Here is a 26631-nt window from a genome sequence, read left to right as displayed (position 1 = left end):
TCCCAGAAAAGAAAAATCCATAGAAATTGGCTCTGAGAAAGTGCTAATAATAGATTTAGGCAGTCTTCAAATCAGCTATTTAACATATGTTCAAGGAGCTAAAGGAAATCATGTCTAAAGGACTAAAGACCATATCAGAATATAAATAAAGAGATAGAAATTATAAAGCTGAAAAGTATTATGAAAAATATGGTGCTGAAATAAAACATTCACTAGATTATTTCAACAGCAGATTTGAGCAAGCAGAGGAAAGAATCAGTCAACTTTAATACAGGTCAATTGAGGAACAGCAACAAGAACAGAAGAGTAGAAATCAAACAAGCCTCAGAGACTTGCAAAACATCATAAAGCATGCATTTGGAAGTCTTAGAAGGAGAGAAGAGAAAAAAAAAGGAGAGAGAATATTTGAAGAAATAATGGTCAAAAATTTCCCAAATTTGATGAAAATATGAATTTACACAACCAAGGAGTGTAGCAACTTTAAGGACAATAAACTCAAAGATACACACTGAAACACACTATAAGCAAGTTGTTAAAGCCAAAGGCAAAGAGAGAAACTTGGAAGAAATAAGAAAGAAGTGACTCATTACATACAAGGGATTCTCAATAAGAATAACAGCTGATTTCACATTGAAAAACTATGAAAGCCAGAAAGAGTGGGATGACATATTCCAAGTGCTAAGACAGTCAACTGAGAATTTTATATCTGGCAAAACTATCCTTAAAAAATAAAGAAGAAATTTAAAAATTCTCAGATAAACAAAAACTAATATTTGCCACTAGCAGACTTGTCTTATAAGAAATTCTAAAGGAAGACTTCATGTTGAAATAAATGAGAGTAGACAGTAACTTGAATCTATATGAAGAAATAAAGAGCATCAGTAAAGATAACTACATAGGTAAATATAAAACACAGTATAAATTTATTTTTGGTTTGTAACTTCTATTGTTTTTCACTATCTGATTTAAAAAACAACTGCATGATGCAATATTTATCAATCTAAGTTGATGGGCACACAATTTATACAAAGATATAATTTGTGACAATAAGAGTAAAAGGAGAGAGGAAAAAAACTATCTAGAAGTATTTTTGTATGCTATTGATATTATGGAATGCACTTAGGGGGAAATCTATAACTTTAAACACCTACATTAGAAAAGACAAAAGATTTAAAATAAAATAACCTTCTATGTTAAGAAACTAGAAAAAGAAAAGCAAACTAAACTCAAATTAAGAAGGAAGAAAATAACAAAGATGAGAGTGCAAAAAAAATTAACCAACTTGATGAAGAAAATATTTTTAATGGCATATTTATTTTTGGCATGGTGTCAGCAAACAGGTGGTTGATTGAACATGATTTATTCTTCCACTTTTCACCTGTCTGTTTTGGCACTATTCAGAGACATTCATAATGAAAGTAAAGCAATAGGATTAAATGAGTCATGAAAGACAACAAAATCTTGCCTTTTTTCTCCTAGTTGGAATATGTTTTGCCTCTAAATATGTGTCATTTGCATTTTAGACTTAGGTAAGTCTGCATTACAGAGTTGGACAAATGGTTTATGACAGAACTACATCTGGGATAATGCCTCGTACAAGATCAGAGAAATAATGTTGGTATGGTTATTTTTTTCAAATGATTTAAAATAATTTCTCTCAGAGTAACTGCTATTATATTTTCATAGATATTATTACTGTGTAAATTCTAAATTCATGCTAATAATGTCTTGTTATATTTCCTTCATGTATATAGTATTTTTCACTTATTAAGTTCTTGTAACTACACAATCTTACTGAGAGTTGTCACACCATTGAACATCTACAAAGTAAACAAAAGTACTGCTACAAAGTACTCCATTTATCTACTATGAGACTCACCACAACTGTGGAGAAAAAAATATTTCATCTCTCTATTCTTTTACTAATCATTCAAAAATCCCCTTGACTTATTAGCAGGAATCTCACCAGTTTCCACTGAGACTTATTTTCTCCTGACCTTTAATTGTTCAGGGATCCTGAGGCTTACCCAGTGTAAAGGTAAGTCAGCTCTCTCCTTACATCAAGAGTAGAAGGATCTGGAGACTAATGAAAGTATTATTGATATCATTGTTGGACCAGAATCCTACATAATCCTTTGGGAACTTGTACACAAGTTAATACCATGTCCATATGTTTACATAGCTCCTGATATGGTGCCACCAGTGGGTGGAAAATATTCTTTTATTTCAGATCCAGACTTTACTTACCTAGGAGATATCTTAAATCCCAACCCAAATTGCTAGTTTGAGCTGTCATGAACTGACGGGATAGTGTGTTCTAGTCAGGTGGAAGAAGACAAAAAAACAAAACCCGGCCAAGCAGTTGATTGCATATGGATGATTAAGGCTACTCCAAAAACTAAGTTGACATGGAAAGTAGATCAAGGGACTTCTCTGGTGGTGCAGTGGTTAAGAATACACCTGCTAATGCAGGGGATATGGGTTAGAGCCCTGGTTGGAGAAGATCTCACAGGCCACAGAGCAACTAAGTTCGTGCACCACAACTACTGAGCCTGCACTCTAGAGCCCACAAGCCACAATTACTGAGCCCATGTGCCACAACTACTGAAGCCTGCTTGCCTAAAGCCTGTGCTCTGCAACAAGAGAAGCCACCACAATGAGAAGCCCATACACCACAATGAAGAGTAACCCTCGCTTGCCACAACTAGAGAAAGCCCATGTGCAGCAATGAATACCCAGTGCAGCTGAGAAATAAATAAATTATTTAATTAAAAAATTTTAAATAAAAAGATGATCATGTATTAAATGAGAGAAAGAGAAAGTATTGTTCATGTGCTTCCAAGTAGGATTGAGAATCTTGGGTAAAGTCCTCCTTTCTCTTCTTATTTATCATCTTACATATCAGGGATCACAGGCATTGTAGCCTTGCTCATGCCACTAAAGAGTCTGTCAAGAGCTAAATGACCATACTAAAAGGTTCCTAAACAAGAATTCTGTTCCAGATAATCTAAAATCTCAATATGCAGACACAAGGAACTCTGATATTTTAAAAACTTCCTTTGAAAGGAACCCTTTGTTAAAAATTCTTGCCTTGGCAGGTAGAGTCTACCCTGTAAAAATACCTAATCCAAGAAACTTGAGAGCTATCAAGGATAGGTTTCTCCATGTTGCTGCAAATGGCATTATTTCATTATTTTTAATGGCTTAGTAATATTTCATTTTATATATGTACCACTTCTTTTTTATCCATTCATCTGTTGATGGACATTTAGGTTGCTTCCATGCCTAGGTTATTGTAAATAGTGCTGCAATTATAATTGGGGTGCTTGTATCCTTTCAAACCATGGTTTTTCTCCAGATGTATGCCCAGGAGTGGGATTGCTAAATCATATGGTAGCTCTGTTTTTAGTTTTTTAAGGAACCTCCATACTGTTCTCCATAGTGGCTGCACCCATTTACATTCCCACCAACAGTGTAGGATGGTTCTCTTTTCTCCACATCCTCTCAAGCATTTATTATTTGTAGACTTTCTGATAATGGACATTCTAACTGGTGTGAGGTGGTATCTCATTGTAGTTTTGATTATCATACTAAGTGAAATAAGTCAGACAGAGAAAGACAATATCATGATATTGCTTATATGTGATATCTAAAAAAAGACGCAAATTAACTTACTTTACAAAACAGAAACAAACTCACAGACATAGAAAACAAACGTGTGGTTACCAAAAGGGAAAGGAGGGGGGAGGGATAAATTGGAGTTTTGGACTGACATGTGCACACTACTCTATTTAAAATGATAATCAACAAGGACCGACTGTATACCACAGGGAACTCTGCTCAATATTCTGTAACAACCTAAATGGGAAAATAATTTGAAAAAGAATAGATACATGTATATATATAACAGAATCACTTTGCTGTACAGCTGAAACTAACACAATATTGTTAATCAACTATGCTCTGATATAAAATTTTTAAAAAAGAATAGGTTTCTCATTCATAGGTCTTCAACCAGACTCTCACTTTTTTCTTCCAAATTTATTTATTCATAATAAATGAGTTCAGAGTAAACTACATATCCAGGAATATAAAGATGAATTGGATTTGTCCATAGGAAATTCATATTTCAGTAGACATGTCAACAAACGACTAGACAACTCTATAATATGTGCTTTAATGTTACTGTGAACAGAGAGCGAAAGAAACACAGAAAGCGTCTGACTGCCTGCGACAGAGCATCAGAGCAAAAATGGGATTTGAGCTGCTTCTAAACTAGGTGTGAGCCTGATCAGACTCCACACCTGCCATGCTGCTAATTAGTAGAATTGATTTTTTGATCATGTGTGGTTCAGCATGGTCCCCTCCCTCTCACATGTCCAACCTCTGGATGCTAGAGGTTTTGCAGAAGAAAATAACTTTCTCAAATAAAGGATGGTTGTTTTTCAAGTAACGATAGAATTATATTCGTGTTTCTATATTAGAACCTACAGATGTGCTCTGAATATTCATTTGAAAAATGTATTGAATGATTCCTAAGGTGAAGATGAGGCAGAAAGAGATTTCAGGCAGAAGGAAATATATATATTTCTTTAAAAAAAATACAGAAAGACATTAAAGGAGGTAGCAGGTTCAGGAATAAATAAAATAATTTCACTGGGCTTACTGAAATAGAACTTACCATTGCTCAGTCTAGGAGGAAAAGAAGAGTTAAAGGTGGAGGACAAGAGTTGTAAGCTAAGTCTAGAAAGATAGATTTGAGGTCCTTCTGTGCATGATGGAAGCAAAGAAAAGGTTTTACTCAAGGGAGACGTGCAATCAACCTTGATTTTTAGGAAGATAATTATCTAGACAATAGGGAAATATAGAAGATGGCCTAAAATAGGAAAGAATGTTGACGGGAAGATGAGTTGGGAGTGTGTTGCAATGAGGAAAGGGAAAGTATAGATATTGATCATCTAGTGGCATTTAATCTGAAAAAGCAACTGATATTCAAATTCTGTGAATTGAAAAACATACAATTTAGTGACTGATTCAATTTTATAGGGAAATAAAGGGAGTGTCCATCTTGGACAAGTTGGTGGACAGTGATTCCATAATTCAGGATAGTGAGGAAAAGATGAAGAGTAGATTGCGGTAGATGATTGAGAACAGACAGTTGGACACGTTAAGTTTTGGGGGCCAGAGGGAGATGCTGATGGTGCACTGTAGGAAGCTGAAAATGTGATTTTGCAGCTTTATATAAAATTTGTAACTAGAGAGCCAAATATAAGTAGTCACCATTATAAATATAGTAGTCACCGTCGTGGCTGTCTAAGAGAAAACTTAGAAAAAAGAGCTTGGAGTGAGATGAATAGAAGGTCCAGGATGAAACCTAGAGAACAACATTTAACTGGTGGCAGAGAAAGAACATCTAAAGAAGGAAATTGAAAATGCCTAGTTAGAGATGTAAGAAAACACAATTTTCCTTTAAAATGAGCTTTCGTCCATTGATTAAGTCATTCTACAACATTTACTGTATGCTTACCACGTGCCAGGCACTTGCTGGAATTGGGAATAAAATTATTCACAAGGAAAACATATTTCCTGCTTGTAAAGAGTTTGCATAAAAGAAGGAATGTGCATCTGCAAGAAAATGAGTTCAAGTTTGGAGAGTCTCAAGTTGAGCGAAAAATAAAAAGGAGTATATACAAATATAAACAGACTAGACAAGAAAATAGAGGCTTTTAATAGACAAACAGAAGAGGACGAAAGAATGGAGAATTAAAGAAAAAGTAAGAATACAGAAATAGAAGAAGAACCAGAGGAAATTTGTCTCCAAAATATGAAGGGATAAAAGTCTTTTATGATTTACTGCAGTAATGAAAATAGTTAGGGGGATTTGTTAAAGTGGAGGTTATTGGTAACTTTAGAGAGAGTATTTATAATAAAGAGGAGACCAAAATGCAGAATATATTGAGTGGAAGAAGGAAAGAGAAACATGTTAATTGGATACAAGCATTTATTTCTACACATTCCTGAATTGATATTAAAAAAGCATAAACCCCCAGGACTGCAGGAATATGGGAGAATGGTAGACCTGACATTTCTGTGGCTGAAAAGCATTTAAATGATTAATAATAATTGAGATGACTGAAGAGAATTGAAACCAATGTTAACTGTTGCAGAGAAGGCCAAAAAGCTGATCTGGTCTCTAGATGTAACCACCAGTTTACAGAAAATGCAGGTGATAGATGAATTTATTAAGTGACCCCAGGGGGATACTCTCAGCAAAATAGAGTGTGGATAATTCTGCAAGAAAATTTATTCTGGTTTTTCAATGAACAAATATCAAGAAATAAAGGGGATGTAGAAGAAACTGTTACAGATTAAAAGAGAATTAACTGACGTGTGGGATTTGTCTAGATCCAGATTTAAACAAAATAGCTGTAAAATTTCCTTAGAAGACAATTTAGCACATTTGAACATTGACTAGGTATTTTAAGACATTACTTTTAATTTTGTGTATGTGAAATTGGTACTGTGCTTATGTTTTCAACAGAACTGATCTTTTAGTGTAACATACTGAGGTATTTCTGAAGGAAACATGAGTTTAAAGTAATCCAACAATGGTAGTTGTAAGGTTGGGGAGGGGCAGGAGTTTGAGGGATATAGACTGATTCTGTGTTGACAACTTTTTTTGTTTTTTGGCTGTGCAGCATGACTTGTGGGACGTTAGGATCTTAGTTCCCCAACCAGGGATGGAATCTGGGGCTCTGGCATTGAGTGTGCCGAGTCCTAACCACTGAACCGCCAGGGAATTCCCTGTGTTGATAATTGTTAAACTGGTGATTTAGGGGAGAGATTTTGAAACTTTTCACTCTTATGACTGCTTGAAATTTTCATAATAGGTTTTAAGAAAGAATCAAGTAAAATTATACAAATAATAAACGAGAAATAACGAAGAATTAAATGAGTTATTTCTCTTTCTTCAAAAAGATTGCTCTAAATAGATTGGAAAAGTTTATCATTGGAAGGAATATAAAACAGTGGCAAAAGGTAAGCTTGCTTATTTATTTATTTATATAATATTTACTGAGGCCTAGGCAATGTGCTAGACAGAGAGAGTATACACAAAAGACAATTTATGACAAAGTGTACAATCCAGAGAAATATGTTCTTTTACAAGTTACTGCAATTAAGAAACACCAGAAATCACTGAGTGTTAAAGAGCTGTCAGTGTAGCACCTAGAACTGTCCTATCCAATATGGTAACCACTAGTCATGTGTGGCTATTGAACATATGGATGTTACTAGCAAGACTGAGGAACCTAACTTTAATTTAATTTAAATTTATTTACATTTAAAAATTTAAGCAGTGTAGAATATTTTGGGATTTTGCAACTTTACTCTTTCGGTAGAACAACATTTAACTTTAACTGTTAGATCATGTAAGATATTATGGTTATTTTATACTGCGCATGTTGAGAACATTCATCATTTCTAGGATTACACATGAACCTGTCATCAATCCAGTTGCTGTCTATGGATTGATTCAATTTGAATGATTTCTTTTTCTATGCACCAATGTGACATTGTAATGTGCTTATTTGTATATTTTTTGCAGGCAGCAAGAGTTGCAGTGGTACCTGTGTAAAGTGTAATTGGCAATTAAATTGAAATATTTGTTGTAATTATACCATACTTGTTATTTTTAATTAAAAATTAATATGTCAGTTAAAATTAGCTACAGAAAAGCAAAATGAAAAAGTTGCTTGATTTGCAAAAATAAGAGAACAATGTTAAGTGTACATAATAAATTTAATAAGAAATTCATCTCAGTAGCCAAAAAATAATTGAAGAAATTAGTTATTTAAAATAAAAAATAAATGTCCCCCAAGTTTATAAATTATTGTTAATAGAATCTAAGATTATAACATCGCCTAGCTATAAAACAGCTTAAAGTTTTGCACACACATATACATCCATTTTTAGATGATGAGATAGTAAAATTAATCATTATTTCAGTTATGAAAATTTAGTTGGTGCGTCATGAGGAAAAGATTTTAATTTTTAAAAATTGAAAGATCTTCAGTTAAGCCACCTACCAATTGCCCATAGTATACCTTTCCAACAACATCAAAGCTCAGGTGATTCAAAATTCAAAAAATCACAAGTACTTTTCTTTTTGCCTTAGAAGAGTCATGGAATATAAAACATACTACCCAATTAAATATTTAGGCATGTTTTGCCTGAATGGACTTTCAAATGTATGAGACAATGTTGTCAATTTACACTCTAAAATATCAACCTCAGGGCATACATACTTTTGAATATTTTACCTCTTTCAAAGAAGGATTTTAGCTAGATATGAAAAAATACTTTTTTTTTGTTACTACGAAGGGTTCTCTATATTAGGTCAAAAAACCTGCATTTATTGAGATTTTAAAAACAAGAGATTATAGCTCCCTTATTGCTTCATTGCACTGTATGATACATGCTGAAAATATTTATGCTTAGGTTTTTTATGTAGATTATGAAAAGTGTCATAAATATGTGACTCATAACCAGTTTTTGGAACTTCTGAAAAAAATAAAAGAAAATATATTTAAGGATCTTCAGTTTTTTGCTGATGCCATTGGTTGAGCCATAGAAGAGTTTTAAAAAGATTTACTGTACTGTTAAATTCAAAATTTTCTTGAAACAAAAAATATGCTTGCCAAATACTAAATGATCAAAGACAAAATGGTAATATGAATTAGGATTTTTCACACTGCATATGAACAAACTAAATTTAAAGCTTCAAAGAAAGGAAGAGCTTAATTGTGAGCTGACTAGACAGGCACTAGAACTTATTTTGAAATTAAGACTTTTGAAAATACGAATCAATAATATTAATTTTACAACTTTTTACTAATATAAATCAATATGCACAATGAATTGTGCTATGTAAATTAGCAACAAAACTACAAGAATAATTTTAAAAGGCTTTATTCATATTGTCAAATTCAGAATTACCCTTCAATCTTTGGAGTGCCTCTTTGAATTCAATGTTAATAATCTCAAACTGACACAAGAATTGTGAATTTACTTGACTTGGAGAGATATGCTTTTGCTTCAGAGTAAAACCAACTCTCCTATAAAAGATAAACATGTTTTATCAATATAGATGTGAATATTAAAGGAATATTACTTTTTGGTATTCACTTCAATTATTGGAAAACTTTTATTTATGCTGGGAATGTCTTGAGTATGTAAATCTAATCTTGCAACTACAAATGTTATGAAACCTAAATAGAGATGAAGCATATCCAATGAAAATTTAGCATCTGAACTGAGATGTGCAAGAGCTTTAAAATACATACCAGATTTTAAAGACTTCGTACAAAAAAAAAGATTAAATATCTCAATAATTTTTATATTGATTACATCTTGAAATTATAATATTTTAGATTATTTTGTTAAATAAAATATACAATTATGATCAATTATACATGTTTATTTTTACTTTCTTAATGTGGATATTAGAAAATGTTAAAGTAAATATATGGCTCACATTATATTTCTACTGGATGGTTCAGACCCAGGAAATGCATTAGAACACATATAGCAAGACAAAAGAACATGCCAATATTTATTCTTTAGTACCAGAAATTAGTTAAAAACCAACTATGCTATGGGAACATGTGTGGGTGTATAGCTGATTCACTTTGTTATGGAGCGGAAACTAACACACCATTGTAAAGCAATTGTGCCCCAATAAAGATGTTAAAAAAAAAACAAAACCAATTATGCTAAAAATAATACTTTCATATGAGCAGAGCTGAGAGAAAAATAAGAAATAAGAGAATGAGAAATTGTTCTAGATAGGAAATAAGTAGGAATTTGGAGTAAGAATACAGAATCGTGAAGAGAAGAAAGAGAAAAGGTAAGAAGTTCACAGAAATTTCAAAGGAACACGTTAAGAAGCAGCCAAACTAATAATGAATTTTTTGTCTTTAATATAGATGTAAAACATGAACACACACATCCAGTATGACCCCCAATTTTTTTTTTCCCAATACATTCTACTATATACATTAATGCTTTGTGTGAGTGATGTCTTTGGGAGAAATAAAAGATTGACTGTGCTCTGCATCTAGACTTCAGCAATGTATAAATGAGGTGCCATAAGTGGGATAGGAGATAGTTTTCTCCCAAATTCAGAGGATGCCACAGAGCAGCGCCAGAATTAAGTAGGAAAAACACAAGCCATTCAGTCTTTTTTCTACCCGAGAATGCACAGAGGAAACAAAATGAGAGGGAGCCACACACACATGTAGTCTGTGTTCACAAAATTTTGTTTGCATTAAGAAAAACACAATAACTCCATTGATTTCTGTCATATATTTCTAGAGAATTCTTTTTTTCCATTTAAGAGTTTGAATTGACTCTTGTATTGACCTTAGTTACCAATACTTTTACTTTCAACTGGCTTCTTTAACCAAAAGCAGAAGCTATTCCAAAATTATTTTCCCTGCAAACCAACTCCAGAGAAACATTGAACAAGAGGCTTGTAACAATGGATAGGATTATATTTCCCAACTAACAATAGTGATTGTTAGTTTTCCCATCCAGTATGTTCTTCCTTGTCTCCCACTGTAATAGCAGCCCCAGTTGTAAGCAGGTACATGACCATTCATGATAATGAGTGCATTTCTCAAACTCCCGTGCAGCAGCTATGGCTACTACTAAGTTCTGACCAATGGGATGTGAGCAGAAGTGATGATGCTCTTTCTAGGGCATATCCTTCTCTTCCCCTTGTGCCCTTCTCATTCCCTATAATATGGATTGTACGTAGTATTGATTTACAGCAGCACCCTCGAGATGGAAGAGCAGGAGTTAGATCTGGGTCTCAACACTGTGAAAGATCTAATTAGCTCTAAACCATTTATGTACATATTGTTATTTTGAAAAAATTGGTTCATTGTTTAAGCCATTATTATTTTTCTTCTCTGTTAAAAGAGCTAATCTTAATCCTGGCCTGCTACTAATGCTCCTGCATTTCAGGAAAGAGTGTAACATTTTGTTTACGTATTTCCACAATATTTTTAGAAATTTCATATAATCAAGTTTATACATTTCTATGAAGAATACAAATTTAGGGATGGAAATAACCAGAAATAAGGCATTTATCCTAATATGGCTGGCAAGATAAGTATACAGATGACTGAAGCTTTTTTAAGATAGTTTACAAGGCTTGGTCCAAGAGAATTTAATCAATTTGCCTACTGTTTGCTCCCTGAGTAGTAATTTCCTCTTGTGAATTCACCTTACTAATATTTGCTTTTATCTCTACTTGTAATTCTGATAACTATCCAATCAGCACTTGAGGTCTTCCTTTCAAACACTCTATAATCACCCTAATTTTACTTTATGACATTTACCATCACCTAAAGCCTCTCAGGTAAGAGGCTCTCCACAACCTTTTAGTTTCCTGATATATGGCTTTATATCAGCACACTATATTAAAAGATGAAAGGCAATCAGAGGTTCATTACTTTACACACACATGAACATTTCAAAATTAATTGCTGATTATCTTGCAGCTATGCTTGCTAAAGAAAAGGAAGTAACTATCACTGTTAGAAAAAGGCTGCCGTACGTGATGCTCAAACTGTAACTATCAGGCAGTTTGGAGGACTTTCATCAACAGACAATTAGGAGAAAGAAGGGGGGGAAGGACAAGATCAGGAAAGTGTCACCCAGAATTGAATCTTTACTCATTCACTCATCATCCATCCATCATTCATAAATATCAGTGAATGTCTAAACTGTGCAAAGAACTGTGCTATAATCTCAATGTTTGTGTTCTTCTCAAGCTCATGTGTTGAAATCCTAATGCCCAGTGTGATGGTGTTAGGAGATGGTATTTTGTTATAGGAACCCAAACAGACTAAGACAAACCGGTTAATTGCTTGACAAACAGCAGTGAAAAGAAAAAAACACTCTTTTGCTTCATATAGCTGATATTTTAGAGAAGCAGACAGACATTTAAAGATTAATCACCTAATTATTTAAATTACTTTTTTAAAGGACTAAGAAGAGAAATACATACTTTTATGAGAGCCTATCCGGTGACACTGACCAGGTTTGGAGAGTCACAGAAGGTTTTCTAGAGACATCAATGTTTGAGCCATGCTCTGAAGCAGGCAGTATTTAGGAAAAGATGGGAAGGGAGAACATTTCAGACAGGATAAAAGCTTATGTGAAATCCTGATCCAGAAAGGGTATAAGGCTTTTAAGGAACTCAAGTTGATGTCCAAGGCTAGAATTAGGAGAGCTAGGGGGAAGGTTAGTGCCAGGTGAGGTTGGTGAGGTAGGCAAGGACCAGACCAAGCCTGGCCTTGGAGGCCATATGGATGATTTTAAATTTATTCTAAAGAAAATAAAATGTATTTAAATGTTTTATCGTAGTGATAGTGGTGTGTGCGTATTCATGAAGTGACATCATTATATTTTTGTGTTTCACCTTGGCTGCAGGATGGAGAATAAATAGAAGAGAGGAGAGAAAAGAAGATAAAAAGGTCAGTTAAGGGCATCTGCTAGCTGAGAAATTATATAAGTGTGGGCATGGATGTTAATAATGCAGGTGGAGTGAAATAAATATGCCCCACTTACTCAGGAGTGACAGAATGTTAGATGTGGTAGATTATGGAGAAAGGGGAGTCACAGGTAACTCTCAAGTGCTAGCTTGCATAATCAGATATAAAATATGGTCATTCGTTAAGAAAGAGCACATTGGAGGAGGTGTGACTTTAGTAGGAAGATAATGAATTAATCTTTGAATAAATTGGGTGTGAAATTCCAGTAGGACACTGGTGTATAGTTAAGAAAGCAGACATATATAGTTAAGAAGGCAGGTCTGAACTGTTAAGAGACACCTAGGTAGGAGGAGAGAAAGAGAAAGGTAGGGAGAGGGAGAGAGAGGGGGAAAGGACACTCCATGTGAAGATGATAAATAAATTAATAAATAAATAAATTAATTAATTTCACAAATATGTATTGAGAACCTATGATGTGCCAAGAACTGTTCTAGGCACTGGGGATACTTCAGTAAAAAAAAACAGACAAAATTTCTTACCCTCACTAGCTTACATTCTATTGTTAACAGAAACAAGTAAGAAACATTACTGATAGGTAAATTATATGTTAGAAGGTGGTAAATACAATGGAGAAAAAGTGGCATGGAAAATGAGATTCAGAGTTGTGAGAGTGGGCACTGCAAAGTTAAATAAAATGGTCAGGGTGAGGATAATTGACAAGGTGACACTTGAGCAAAGACCTGAAATAAATGAGGGTGAGAGCCATGTATGTATCTAGAGGATGCATATTCCAGAGGGAGCAAAAAGTGCAAGGACCTTAAGGGAGGAGGAGGACACCTAGTGTGCTCCAAAAACATAAAATAGGTCTCTGTGGCTACTGCCAAACAAATGATAAGAGGTTTAGTGGTAAAAGCCAGAAGAGCAGAGGAGGTAGTGGAATACAGAGCATAGGGTCTTGTAGACCACTGTAAGGATATTAGCATTTACTCTGTGTTAAGTAGGGAGTCATTGAAGGATTTGAATAGAAGATTGATGTTGTCTGATTTATATAGCTTTAAGGGACAACTCTAGATGTTGTCTTGAGAGTACATAATAGGTGATCATCTGTCCCAGTTTTCCTGAGACTGAGTGTCCTGAGACGTCACTTTCAGTGTTAAAACCAGGAGTTTGCTCAACATAATCGTGAGAATTTCTAGAGTAGCAGTAGGAAAATGAAGTCAAAGCCTGTTGGAATAATCTCCTCAAGCAATCATGATGTTTCAGAATAAGATGGTAGCCATGGAGATGGGAAGAAGTGATCAGGCTATAGGTATATTCTGAAGTTAGAGAAAACTAGATTTGTTGACCAATTGGGTTGCGTGGTGCAGGAGGAGAGGAGTCAAGGATTACTCCACTTGAAAGATTAAGGCCGGAAGTGGGGAGTGACATCAGCACTCTGCCAGTGTAAGGCATTCCTCTTTCTATTCCCCACTTTTTAACAATGAATTAGATAAACAATCATGAACAAAAGAAACACCATGGGAGTTGTGGGACCCAGCACCAGAAGCCAAGGGATATGGAAGGGGTCTTGCCCACCTGTGCATTAGGCAGGTAGACTTCCCTAAGGACTGTGGAAAAAGAAGAGCCAGACAACCTGCCCCAACCTCTCTCTGTGCAACCAGGAAAAACTCTGGAAAGTGCTGACTGGACCAGAAGCACTGGAAAAGAGAGAATATTCAGGAGCCCCGCCTTCCCAAAGGGAGATTCCAGCACATCATTGGAGGAAACAAAACAAAGAACAAACAAACAAAACACCACACACACAAAAAAAACAAGTTTGGTCACAATGGAGGTGATTATAGAGGAAATTCCCCAGTGCCACACATCCCACTCCCTGCAAGTTAACTTTGCATGGGGCTGAACTGTACCATGGATGAGCAGATTTTCATGTACCTGTTAGCCATTTGGATGCCTTCATTGGTAAAAATGTCTATTCAGTTTCTTTGCTCACCTTTTAATCAGATTGTTTTTGTTATTGAGTTGTATGCATTCTCTATATATTTTGGATACTAATCCCTTATCTGACCTATGATTTGCAAATATTTTCTCCCATTCCATAGGTTGCCTTTTTGTTTCTTGACTGTTTCATTTTCTGTGAAGAAGTTTTTGATGTAGTTCCTTCCACCTGTTGAGGTGTTGCTTGTGCTTTTGATGTCATATCCCAAAAAATCATTGCCCAGACCAATGTCAAAGAGCTGCTTCCCTATGTTTTCTTTTAAGAGTTTTATGGTATCAGGTCTTATGTTTAAGTCTTTAATCCGTGTCATGTTAATTTTGTGAGTGGTGTTAGATAGGAGTTCAATTTCATTTTTCTGCACGGGGTTATTCAGTTTTCCCAGTACTATTTGTTGAAGAGAATATCTTTTCCCCTTTGTGTGTTCAAAATATAGAAAAAACTCAAACAACTCAATGACAAAAACAAACAAGCAATCTGATTAAAAAATGGACAGAGGGCCTATATGGACATTTTTCCAAAGAAGACATCCAAGTGGTTAAGAGGTACATGAAAAGATGTTCAGCAACATTAATCACCAGAGAAATGCAAATCAAATCTACGAGGAAATATTCTCACACCTGTTAGCTGGCTATCATCAAGAAAATGAGATGAGTGTTGCCAGGCATGTTGAGAAAAGGGAATACTTGTACACTGTTGGCAGGATTGTAAATTGGTTCAGCCACTATGGAAAAGAATATGGAGGTTCCTCAAAAAATTAAAAATAGAGCTACCATATTTCCAGTAATCCCACTTCTAGATATTTATCCAAAGAAAATGAAAAGAGTATATTGAACAGATATTCCCATGTTTACTGCAACACTATTCACAATAGTCAAGATATGGAAACAACCTAAGGGCCCATCAGAGGATGAATAAAGAGGAAGATATAAATGTATATCTTATATAAAATAATATTACTCAGGCATAAGAAAGAAGGAAATCCCGTTAGTTGAGAGGGCATGGATGGACCTTGAGGGCATTATGCTAAGTGAGATAAGTCAAGCAGAGTAGTACAAATATAATATCAGTTACATGAGAATCTAAAAAAGCTGAACACATTAAAAGCAGAGAGTAGAATGATGGTTACCAGAGGTTAGGGGGTAGGAAAATTAGAGAGATGTTGTTTAAGGGTACAAATGTGGAACTGGTAGATAAGTTAAGTCCTGGAGATCTAATGCACAGGCAATAATACTGCATTTTAAACTTCAAATAAGAGGCTAAGAGACTAGATCTCAAGTGTTTCCACCACACACACACACACACACACACACACACACACACACACACACAATAATAATAAGTATGTGACATGAAAGAGGTGTTAGCTAACACATGGTAATAATCACACTACAACATATAAATGCATCAAATCAATACGTTGCACACCTTAGACTTACACAATGTTAATTATATCTCAATAAAAGTAAAGTTAAAAAATGATTGAATTGCCATTAACTGAGATGAGCAAGGCTGTGCATGGAGGTCAATTTTAGGGAGATGTATTAATTTGGGCCATGTTGAGCTTGCAATGTGCATTAGACAACAAAGTGGAGATATTCATTAGGCAGTGAGATATAACATAAGGTAGAAGGGTGAGGTCTCAGCTAGAAATCTACTTTGGGGAGATAAAAGCAAGGAAATTGTGTTTAAAGCCATAAGATTAGATGAAAGCATCAAGGAATTGATGAGAAGCAGTCCAAAATTTGGATAAAATTGTATATGCATGACAAGTATGGAATGTAGGGATTCTAATATTTAAATATCTAACATTTTTTTAGGCCACACCCAACACGGCTTGTGGGATATTAGTTCCCAGACCAAGGATCGGACCCAGGCTCCCTGCAGAGGAAGCACAGAGTCCTAACCACTGGACCGCCAGGGCATTCCCATTAAATGTCTAACATTTAAAAAGGGAAGACAGCATGGCAAGTATACTAAAACTTGGAAGATGGGAGTTAATGACATAGGAGGAAATTAGGAGATGAACAGAGGCGAAGGGAGAAATTAAAAAGTTGACTCACTCCAACAATTTAAGGAAAAGGCTGATTATTCTTTGACCACAGTCCAAGATATAAAAGATTATCTCCAGAACTGGTTTTAAATCCATCTCTGTTGGTCAGCCTTGGTTTGCATGGCTACAACTGGCTTCAGTAACCACACATTTAAAAGTCAACCCATCATCAACAACCTCATTCCAACAGCCAGTCTTGCATAGCTGAAATTTACCCCCTCCTTCACTACCCTCACTTCTGAAACTCTGTCAGTCTCTGCACTCCGAGCCTCTCCAGACTCTACTGGTTGTTAAAACAAAGACTGTGCTTTTACCATACAGTCCTCCACTTCTTTGCACACAATTCATTCAGCTTTGTGTTTCAGATAAAGAGCAGCAGTTTCTTCCTTCAACAATGTTTCAGAATGGGGAGAGGGATCAGCAGTGTTCAATATGACTGAGGAGTTAAAGAAATTAAAGACTAGGAGTGATCACTGGATTTAGCAACATGGAGGTTATTGATAACTTTGTAGAGTCAGTTCAGTGCTGAGGGACTCAGACTGTGGTAGTTTGGGTAGTGAGTGGGAGTTGATGAAAATGGAGATTTACCTTGTGTCCTTTAATAATCTCTTTGTCCTCCAGGCAGCCATTGATTTCGTTTTCATTACAAAAGATTCTTTTGCATTTTCTAGAATTTTATATAATTGAAATCATAAAGTGTTTAATTTTTTCCCCCCTTGGGTGCCCTCGTGTGACATATTTATTTTGAAATTCATCAATGGTCCTTATATGAGTAGTGCACCCTCTTTACATTATTGAGAAGTATGTTCTAGTGTTTGTTCCATTGTTTGTTTATTTATTCATCTGTTTATGGATATTTTAATTGTTTCCAGTTTGGGCTATTGCAAATAAAAGCAGTACAGAAATAGGAAAGAAAAAAAAAGCAAGAAAATGGAGACAGATTTTAAGACACATTCTCTTAAAAAAATTTAAGAGAATATTTTTTAAGTGAAAGTTTAGTTTTAAAATGGTTTTAGATTTACAGCAAATTAGAAAGATAGTACAGAGAGTTCCCATATACTCCACACCCAGTTTCTCCCACTGTTAACATCTTACTTTAGAGAACACTGTTTCCAGCTACTTCACTCTCAACAGAAGAGACAATAGGTAGTTGTGACTCAGTAGCTAGAGGAGAAAATGAGGTTAAAGGGTTTTTCTCTTTGAATTGATTCCTTTCACTGCTTTTGTTTGTCCATGAGTTTAAGATAGGGCAGACCACCGATGTCTAAATAATGATTAGAATAATCCTGAAGACAGAGAAAGGATGAAGATAGCTTTGAGAGGTGACTTCTTAGAGAGATTATAACTGACAGTCCTTATGTTTTCAGGCAAAACTGTTGAGTTTCATCTGGTTTAATGCACATCACAGTGACAAGAAGATTTTAGGAAAGTTCTAACATGCCTTTCCCATTGTAAAAACTGGACATTAGCCTTATAGCTGAAGTTATTATTACCAGCTCATGGCCACTATTGTTATGATAGTGAAAATGAGCAGGACCCTGTGCGGCCTTCCTAGGACAGACCCCATCATGTCCTCCGTCTGCCTTTTGTTAGTAGAAAAACTTTAGCAAAAGAATAAGTTTAATCAGAGAAACGAGAAAATGCAGAAACAAGGGAAAACAGTCAAACAAAGACAAAATAATAATAGTTTAGTCATTAAGCAAAGTCAAGGACTTTTAGTTTCTCCTCAAGGGCTATAGATAATATTCTGAGCCATGTCCTTTGAGCTGTTTTGCAGACACTAAGACCCCCACCAGGTGGAAGAAGTTAACTACATGATGACCAGACTGTAGCCATGACTTAAGCTGCTCCATCTTACACAATTATAAGAACTGACCTCAAAGGAATGGGAAAAAACCAACCCTGAAACGGAAGATTAACTGTACTTAAAAGAATCAAGGTGATGCTGACCAGACCAAGCACAACTAATTTCAGGATGATTGTTGCAGCTGACTGTGTTCTGCAAGTGGTCCACCCCTCCCCAGCCTGTGCACCACCCACCCTTAGAAACTCTTGCCCCCTGATCGGCAAAGGAGAGTTGGATTTTTGTGATGTGAGTACATCTTCCGCCAGGATTGCTGACTTCCTCAATAAAGCTATCTTTCCTTTTACCCCACATGTGTCTCTCAGTATTGGATTCTTGAGTGATGAGCAGCGAAGCCTGAGTTTGGTAATAATAGCACCTCTATGTATCAAGCTGTCCATGTAATTTCACTTCAAATCTTTTATCCCATCTCTAAACGCTAGAATTTGACTAATAGGCCCCTGTGGCTTCCCATAAAGAGGTGGCAGAGTTTGAAGATGCGGGACTTTCCACATTTCTCTGATGACCTCATCTCAGCTCATTTTATTTATTTATTTATTCAAAAAATTTTAAATAAATAAATTTATTTATTTATGGCTGCGTTGGATCCCTGTTGCTGCGCGCGGGTTTTCTCTGGTTGCGTCCAACGGGGGCTACTCTTTGTTGCGGTGCACGGGCTTCTCATTGCGGTGCCTTCTCTTGTTGCGGATCACAGGCTTTAGGCGTGCGGGCTTCCGCAGTTGCACAGGCTGAGCACGGGCTCAGTACTTGTAGCTCGTGGGCTCTAGAGCACAGGCTCAGTATCTGTGGCACACGGGCTTAGTTGCTCCACCACATGTGGGATCTTCCCGGACCAGGGCTCAAACCCATGTCCCCTGCATTGGCAGGCTGATTCTTAGCCACTGCGCCATCAGGGAAGTCCTCAGCTCATTTTAAAATAGCACATTCGGAGAAGACAAAAGTGAAACTCCACATTTCTTGTCAATCTCAACTGTGACCAGAAAGCTTTGGCTCTTCCCAGTAATAAAAAATGCATCATTCAATAATATTTTTGACTACAAAGAAATGAAACGAATTGATGTATTAAAAAATCAATTTAAACCCATTTAATGCTTTAAGAAATTTCCTCAAAGAGATTTGAGTCAAAAATGAAGATTTTTCAGAGAGAAGTACCTGAGACAGGGAATGAAAATGCAAGAGGGTATGCCAGAAAAATTTAAAACAAATTGAGGAGAACAGTTCAGAGCCCAAGCTTTCAAGAACAGCTGTCAAGGGCAAAGACAGTGGTAAGCAAAACCACTCCCTCTTTCTTCCTGCCTTATGCCATTTTTTTTTTTAACCTCAGGGAGTTAGGCGCATTCTCTCCTTCAACTTGATGGTCCTAATGCATGTTTTCATTTCCTTTCTCTAAAACCAAAGTTTATACACAACACAGCCAGGTTTCCCAAAATATCAGAACTATAGAATTAGAAAAGGAACACTTAGGTAAATCAGGAGACCTTTCATTGTCATGATAAAAGCCTGTAAGTACATGAAATCTGGGGCAAACAACCTGGCAATGTCCTTATTTTCTGCTTCACTGCTCTTCTCTGATCAGAACACTTTTCCACGTGTCTTGCCTCTTTTCTCACTCACCTTGTACCTGTATTGCTGAATACTGATGAGGTCTGACTTGGGTCAGTGCCAGTCCCTGATTTTCCAGTAACCTGCTTGGGCCCTAAATGCTGGCTGAAATTGCAAGAAGATTGGTAGGCTAAACGTTGCCCCCACTGATACGGAAGAGAAGTTGCTATACATGGGTAAAGAGTGGTTCTGCTGGTGGGAATGTGAATTGGTCCAGCCACTATGGAGAACAATATGGAGGTTCCTTAAAAAATTACAAATAGAACTACCATATGACCCAGCAATCCCACTACTGGACAAATACCCTGAGAAAACCATAATTCAAAAAAAGTCATGCACCAAAATGTTCATTGCAGCTCTATTTACAATAGCCCAGAGATGGAAACAACCTAAGTGTCCATCATCGGATGAATGGATAAAGAAGATGAGGCACATATATACAATGGAATATTACTCAGCCATGAAAAGAAACGAAATTGAGTTATTTGTAATGAAGTGGATAGACCTAGAGTCTGTCATACAGAGTGAAGTAAGTCAGAAACAGAGAGACAAATACCGTATGCTAACACATATATATGGAATTTAAGGGAAAAAAATGTCATGAAGAACCTAGGGGTAAGACAGGAATAAAGACACAGACCTACTAGAGAACGGACTTGAGGATATGGGGAGGGGGAAGGGTGAGCTGTGACAAAGCGAGAGAGAGGCATGGACATATATACACTACCAAATGTAAGGTAGATAGCTAGTGGGAAGCAGCCGCATAGCACAGGGAGATCAGCTCGGTGCTTTGTGACCACCTGGAGGGGTGGGATAGGGAGGGTGGGAGGGAGGGAGACGCAAGAGGGGAGAGATATGGGAACATATGTATATGTATAAGTGATTCACTTTGTTATAAAGCAGAAACTAACACACCATTGTAAAGCAATTATACTCTAATAAAGATGTAAAAAAAAAAAAAAAAAAGAGTGGTTCTGCAAACCCTCTCAGTTAGAAAAAGAGTGACTGAAATATCCAGAGGATAGGAATGTAATCTGAGAATGACAGACACTTGAGTTCGACATCATGGCTTCTGTCTGTCACTAATACAGTAAGCTAAATTGAGAGAATAACATGTATATCCCAGAAAAAGTCTTGTGCCATCAATTGTCTTAAAAAGCCCAGGCATGAGTGTCTCATAGAATCCTGCCAAGCCTGCTCCATGTGAGTCCATTTCAGGAGTACAAATCACTCTATCTGGAAAGGAAAAAAAATCTTAGGATACATGGATCATGGAAATGTTACACACTGTCATTCATGCCATTCCAAACGTTCTAAGGATGCCTGTATACTGGGAGCCTTTTCTCTGATTGCAGGCTAGTTTTTTCACATCCTGTTGTCTCTGAAACCTCAGAGCATCACTGACCTCAGTCCCCTTGGGACAGTGTGGGCCAGTAGAAAGAACCCTGGAGCAGTAATCCATGGGACATGGATGCCATGGCTGGCTCCTGCACTTAGCAAACACATAAACCCGTGCAAGGTTCACAGTCATAGATCCCAAACCTGGGAGGAGACATTAGGCAGGTAAGTTATTTTCACCCCTATTTTGCTGAAAAGGAAATTAAGTTCTGCAGAGATTATCATTTGTGGAAGGCTACACAAGGAAAGAGTGATTGGAAAGACTGGAAATTTCTGTTTCTTTTTCTTTAAAATTGGAATAAGATCTACTTCACTGGCTTCAAAAAATGTCATGGGGGGGGATGTATGTGATAATGTCTGTGAAATAGAAAGCCTTATGCAAAATAAGGGGTTGTTACATTCAGAGAGCTGGTGGTTTTGAAAGGGGAAATGTCTTTATTAGGAAAAAGCACACAAGCTGTCATTCATCCAGCTACTGTGCCTCATGCCACCCTCGCTTCAAATTAGTCTGGCCTAGCTAGAGGTGCCTCTTTGAAAGTTATCCTCGCTTCTTAGACGGATCTCACAGTCAATGATTGGTCAATGTGGGCTATCAAGTCTCTACCCTCAGCCCCAGTGTGTAGGAAATTTATGAACTGGTATCCCATTCATTGTTATCCATGGGCTTGGCTACAAATTGTGTTGGGATTGCATCACAGCCTGAGCTTTCCTTCTGTTCAATCCTGCTTCCTTTCTTTCTGTTCCAGGAGTACTGCTCTCAAGTTTATTGCCCAATAAACTTACCAGTCTTAAACCTCTATCTGGAGGGCACTTCTTGGGGAATGTGACCTGTGACACTAACACTTTTTTTTCAAAGACGGTAGTGTGTTTTACAAGCATTGCCTTTGTTGAGGCATAGTTTTGGTGTGTGAATGAAACCAGTTGTTATCTCTCCCCCCCTCCATTGCAACTGCTTCCTGCAAGGGAGCTATGCACTCAAGGATGGTGATCAAATGAATTAAGTGGGCAAGTACCCTCTCATAAATGTGGTTTGGAGAACGTGGTTGCTTCCAGAGGGTCTCAGTGGGACTTCTTATGTCTTCCCTCCCAAGTCTAAGGTCTTCAGATGTGTGAAACACACTGTAGCCTGGATTATCTAGTTAGTCACAGGCTCAGAGCACAGCCAGAAATTCATTGCATTTCAATGCTTGAAGGTAACCAGATAAAACAGGGTTTTCTGTCCCCTCTCCCTGTAATTGACATTTTTAAGAAAGAAGAACTCAGAGTTAATCAAATTATGCAGAGGCTTTACCTTTTATTAAATAGCAGAGGTGGACCGTGACGGATGCTCTGACTCTAAAATTCTTGGTGGGTTTGCAGTAAACAGCTGCCGTCGAAAGATACTGGAGCTCGGGAAGGGGGGCCAGTGGCCAAATGTAGGTGCAAGGAAGTGATCCCTCGTGGCACAACCTCTGAGTGACATCAGAGACCTGCTGAGTGAGACCTGACTTTGAGAGAAAGGAAGTTCTGGAGGAGGCAGATATATCCTGGACCATTGAAAAAGGAGAAGAGGAGAATTGAATTGGTATCTTAACAAAATAATCATTAAAACCCGGCAACGCCACCACAGTTCACCCCAGTGACTTCCTAAGCACTAGAGTGAAAGAAAAATTGAAGGAAAAGCAGGAACAAAAAACCATTTGGGAACACAGAAAAGAAGCTCTTGTACTTGTGGAAGCAGAGGTGAAAGGGCTCAGAAATAGCAAAATGAATGGTGTTCCCAGAACTCTATGTCTTTTCAAGCTGAACTTGGAGAGGAAAGAGCTAGCTTTCTAGCTGCTACCAATTGCTCTCACAATGCCTTTGCCAGAGCACTTATCCGTGCATCTTCAGTGAGCTGTCCCACATCAAGATACAGGCAAAGCCCAGTACAAGGTCAGCTCTGATAATGAACTGTTCTGCATAGTGATGTAGCACTTCCATGCCCCTCACCAACAAGACACCATATCACTGCTTTGTTAATCCGATTACCAAGATTTTGTCAGGCTCTGCCAGGTGTGCAGAGCTGCTTCCTGAGCTCTGAGCACTGATTAATCGTATCCTGGCTGTCAGGTCTGGATCCTGAGCAGAGGGGAGCATGAATCTCTTACTACAGGTTACAAACTCAAAGGCCAGCCTATTATCGCTACATAGTGACACTGGCCCAGAGGTTCCAGATCTTGCAGTGTTTCAGGGGCATACATATTGTCTGTAGCCCATGGGTTGGATGCCACATGTTAACCAAAAAAGACAAAAAACAAAAAACATATGCATGTGGCATCCAACCCACAGGTTACCTTCACACTAAAATGTATATACTACTCAATTGTTTATCAACTACTTTGCTATTGTATATATAACTAGAATCTTAGAACATAGGTAAGATAAATACCATTCCCATTTCATAGGTGAGGAAAATACAATTTATAGGTGTAAAGTGACTTGTTTATAATTCTATAACCAGGGAGTAGAAAAGATTAAATGCTGATCTGAGCCCTAGACTCAGGATCTCTTCAACAACCTTTGTTCTATGTTAAATACACTGTTTCTTCCGATGCCTTATACTACATCACTCAGTATTGAAGTCAATGCCGACAGAATACAGAAAAGTGACATTTGAATGTGGATCAGACAACTCACTTCTGGACAATTAATCCTGGAAGAGGGGAGCAGAATTTACATATAATTTGATTCTTTACGTGCTTGTTTGTTTACCTTTCCATTTCTGATAAGTAGCCAAGTCCTCATAAAAGTAAAAGCTGCTCTAGCATCACTGAGGTGGGAAACAATAGACATTAGTGTCAAAGAAGGAAAGAATTAAATGTCTACTGCACACCTCATTCTGAAAGCAATGTTATAGATGTTGTTCCATGGAGTACTACTTAAAGGAACAGGAAGGACTACACTTGGAAATGATATGCAGTAAACAGAAAGGAAATAGAAGGCATTCATAGTAATTTGCCAGTTACCTATGCTTTGAAAACTAGAAGCTGGAAACTTAGAACACTCTAATAGGTGGCAAAGCCCAGCCATGGGAAGAGATATATATTTCCAATTAGCCTTGGTAATAATAAAAATATGTACTATTTTTTTGAGCTCCTACATTGTGCTGGATCCTCTACTTATAACTACGAAGACAATATCAACAATACTCACAGTGGTCCTCCATGGTAGGGTTTAGAATTTTGGTCTATTGTTATTGATGGAATTGTGACCTAGAAAGATCACACAACTAGAGCATAGTGTATCAGGGACTCACATATAGTATAGAGGCTCTAAGATGATAACACCTACTATTCACCTTCAAAACTAGGCAAATCACTCATAAGGATCCCTTATAAAAGTCCAGGGCAACCTAAACGTCCATCAACAGAAGAATAGATCAAGAAGATGTAGTATATATATACAATGGAATATTACTCGGCCATTAAAAAGAATGAAATAATGCCATTTGCAACAATGTGGATGGACCTAGAGATCCACTCATACTGAGTGAAGTAAGTCAGACAGAGAAAGAGAAGTATTGTGATATTGCCTATATGAGGAATCTAAAAAAGAATGATACAAATGAACTTATTTACAAAACAGAAACAGACTCACAGATTTAGAGAACAAACTTATGGTTACCGGGGGGACGAGGTGGGGGAGGGATAGTTAAGGAGTTTGGGATTGACATGTACACACGGCTATATTTAAAATGGATAACCAACAAGGACCTACTGTAGAGCACAGGGAACTCTACTTAATACTCTGTAATGGCCTATATGGGAAAAGAATCTAAAAAAGGGTGGATAGATGTATATGTATAACTGATTCACTTTGTTGTACACCTGAAACTAACACAACATTGTAAATCAACTATACTCCAATATAAGATAAAAAGTTAAAAAAACGTTCAGGGCAAATGCAGGGTTGAGATAAGGGCAGATGTTTTGGGTAAACAGAGAGGAGAAACCACAGGGTATGTTTCTGCTAAGGCATGGCCACCTACCAGTGTATGGCTGCACTGAGAATGATGACTCTATCTCTATGGCCCCCATCTCCTCATTTTTTTGTATTTTCTCTATTCTTTCAGGGGAAGTATTAGTTTTCTTTAGTTTCATTTTTTTTTAGTTCCCCTCTTTTCTTTTCCCTAAAACTTTCCTTTTATCTTGGCTGACCACAATAGAGGTTTGTCCCCATTCTACCTAGGGGGGTGTAGAGAGCACAAAGAACAGGCAGGGTGAAGACAGCACCAGTCCTGGAAGAACTGCTGGCCCACAGGAAGACAGGCACTGGAGAGAGAGAATCAGAGACCACTGCGATCAGCTGAGACCTTCCTTCCTACAGTTTCACTCTGTCTCCTTCATTCATTCTCCTTATAAAATGCCAAAGTTTCACTCCTATGCTTGCTCAAAAGCTATCTACTTAGCTTCTTAAATTGGTTAGATTCAGGAATTCAGAGACCAGGGCAGAAGTGTGTCATCTCTCCCCTACAATTTTTGGAAAAGTTCCCATTTTATGTTTTGGTGTGTATCCAAGAAAGGTGCAAGGAAAAATAAGTCTTCAATAAATTGTAATTTATTCCTAAAAGTCAACTCTGGACTTAGCTGTCTTAAATTAAGGTAGCCTACAATTTTGAAAATCAAAGGGAACTCACACACACCCACTAGAACTTAAGAGCAAACAAAAAAAACAGAGAATGAAGCCCAGACTCCCCCGTCCCCAGAAACCAACAGTTTCAGGCAGCAGGGGGGTCAGCATTTTTGTCTAGCTGCCTCTGTGTTCTACCAGTGGGTATAGAAAAAACAATTTCAGCAGCTTTTTAGCCAGAGAATTATCGCTTCCTTTGCTTTGTGAATTTGCTGAGTCCTCAGGATTGGCAGCTTAAAAAAAAAAAAGAAAGAAAGAAAGAAAAAAATCAAAGCCAGTTGGTTCTAGAGGAAATGCTTCCAAGGATTCTGATGTCATCTCATCATGGGAGGGAGGGAGGGAGGGGATGTGATGTCATTACTATTTATTAATATAGAAATGAAACATCATGATATCTTCTCTCCTCCCTGAGATGACAATGAGAGGTTCAAGACAGAAGCTGACGCATCTCCCCAGTAATAGTAAATTGTGTCATTGAGAAGGCCTTCCCCCAGTGGCTTCCCCAAAT

The sequence above is a fragment of the Monodon monoceros genome, unplaced genomic scaffold (genome assembly GCF_005190385.1).
Source record: "Monodon monoceros isolate NGI ecotype Baffin Bay Population unplaced genomic scaffold, NGI_Narwhal_1 Super_Scaffold_11, whole genome shotgun sequence".
In the NCBI taxonomy this organism is placed as follows: domain Eukaryota; kingdom Metazoa; phylum Chordata; class Mammalia; order Artiodactyla; family Monodontidae; genus Monodon; species Monodon monoceros.
This window is presented reverse-complemented; position numbering follows the sequence as displayed.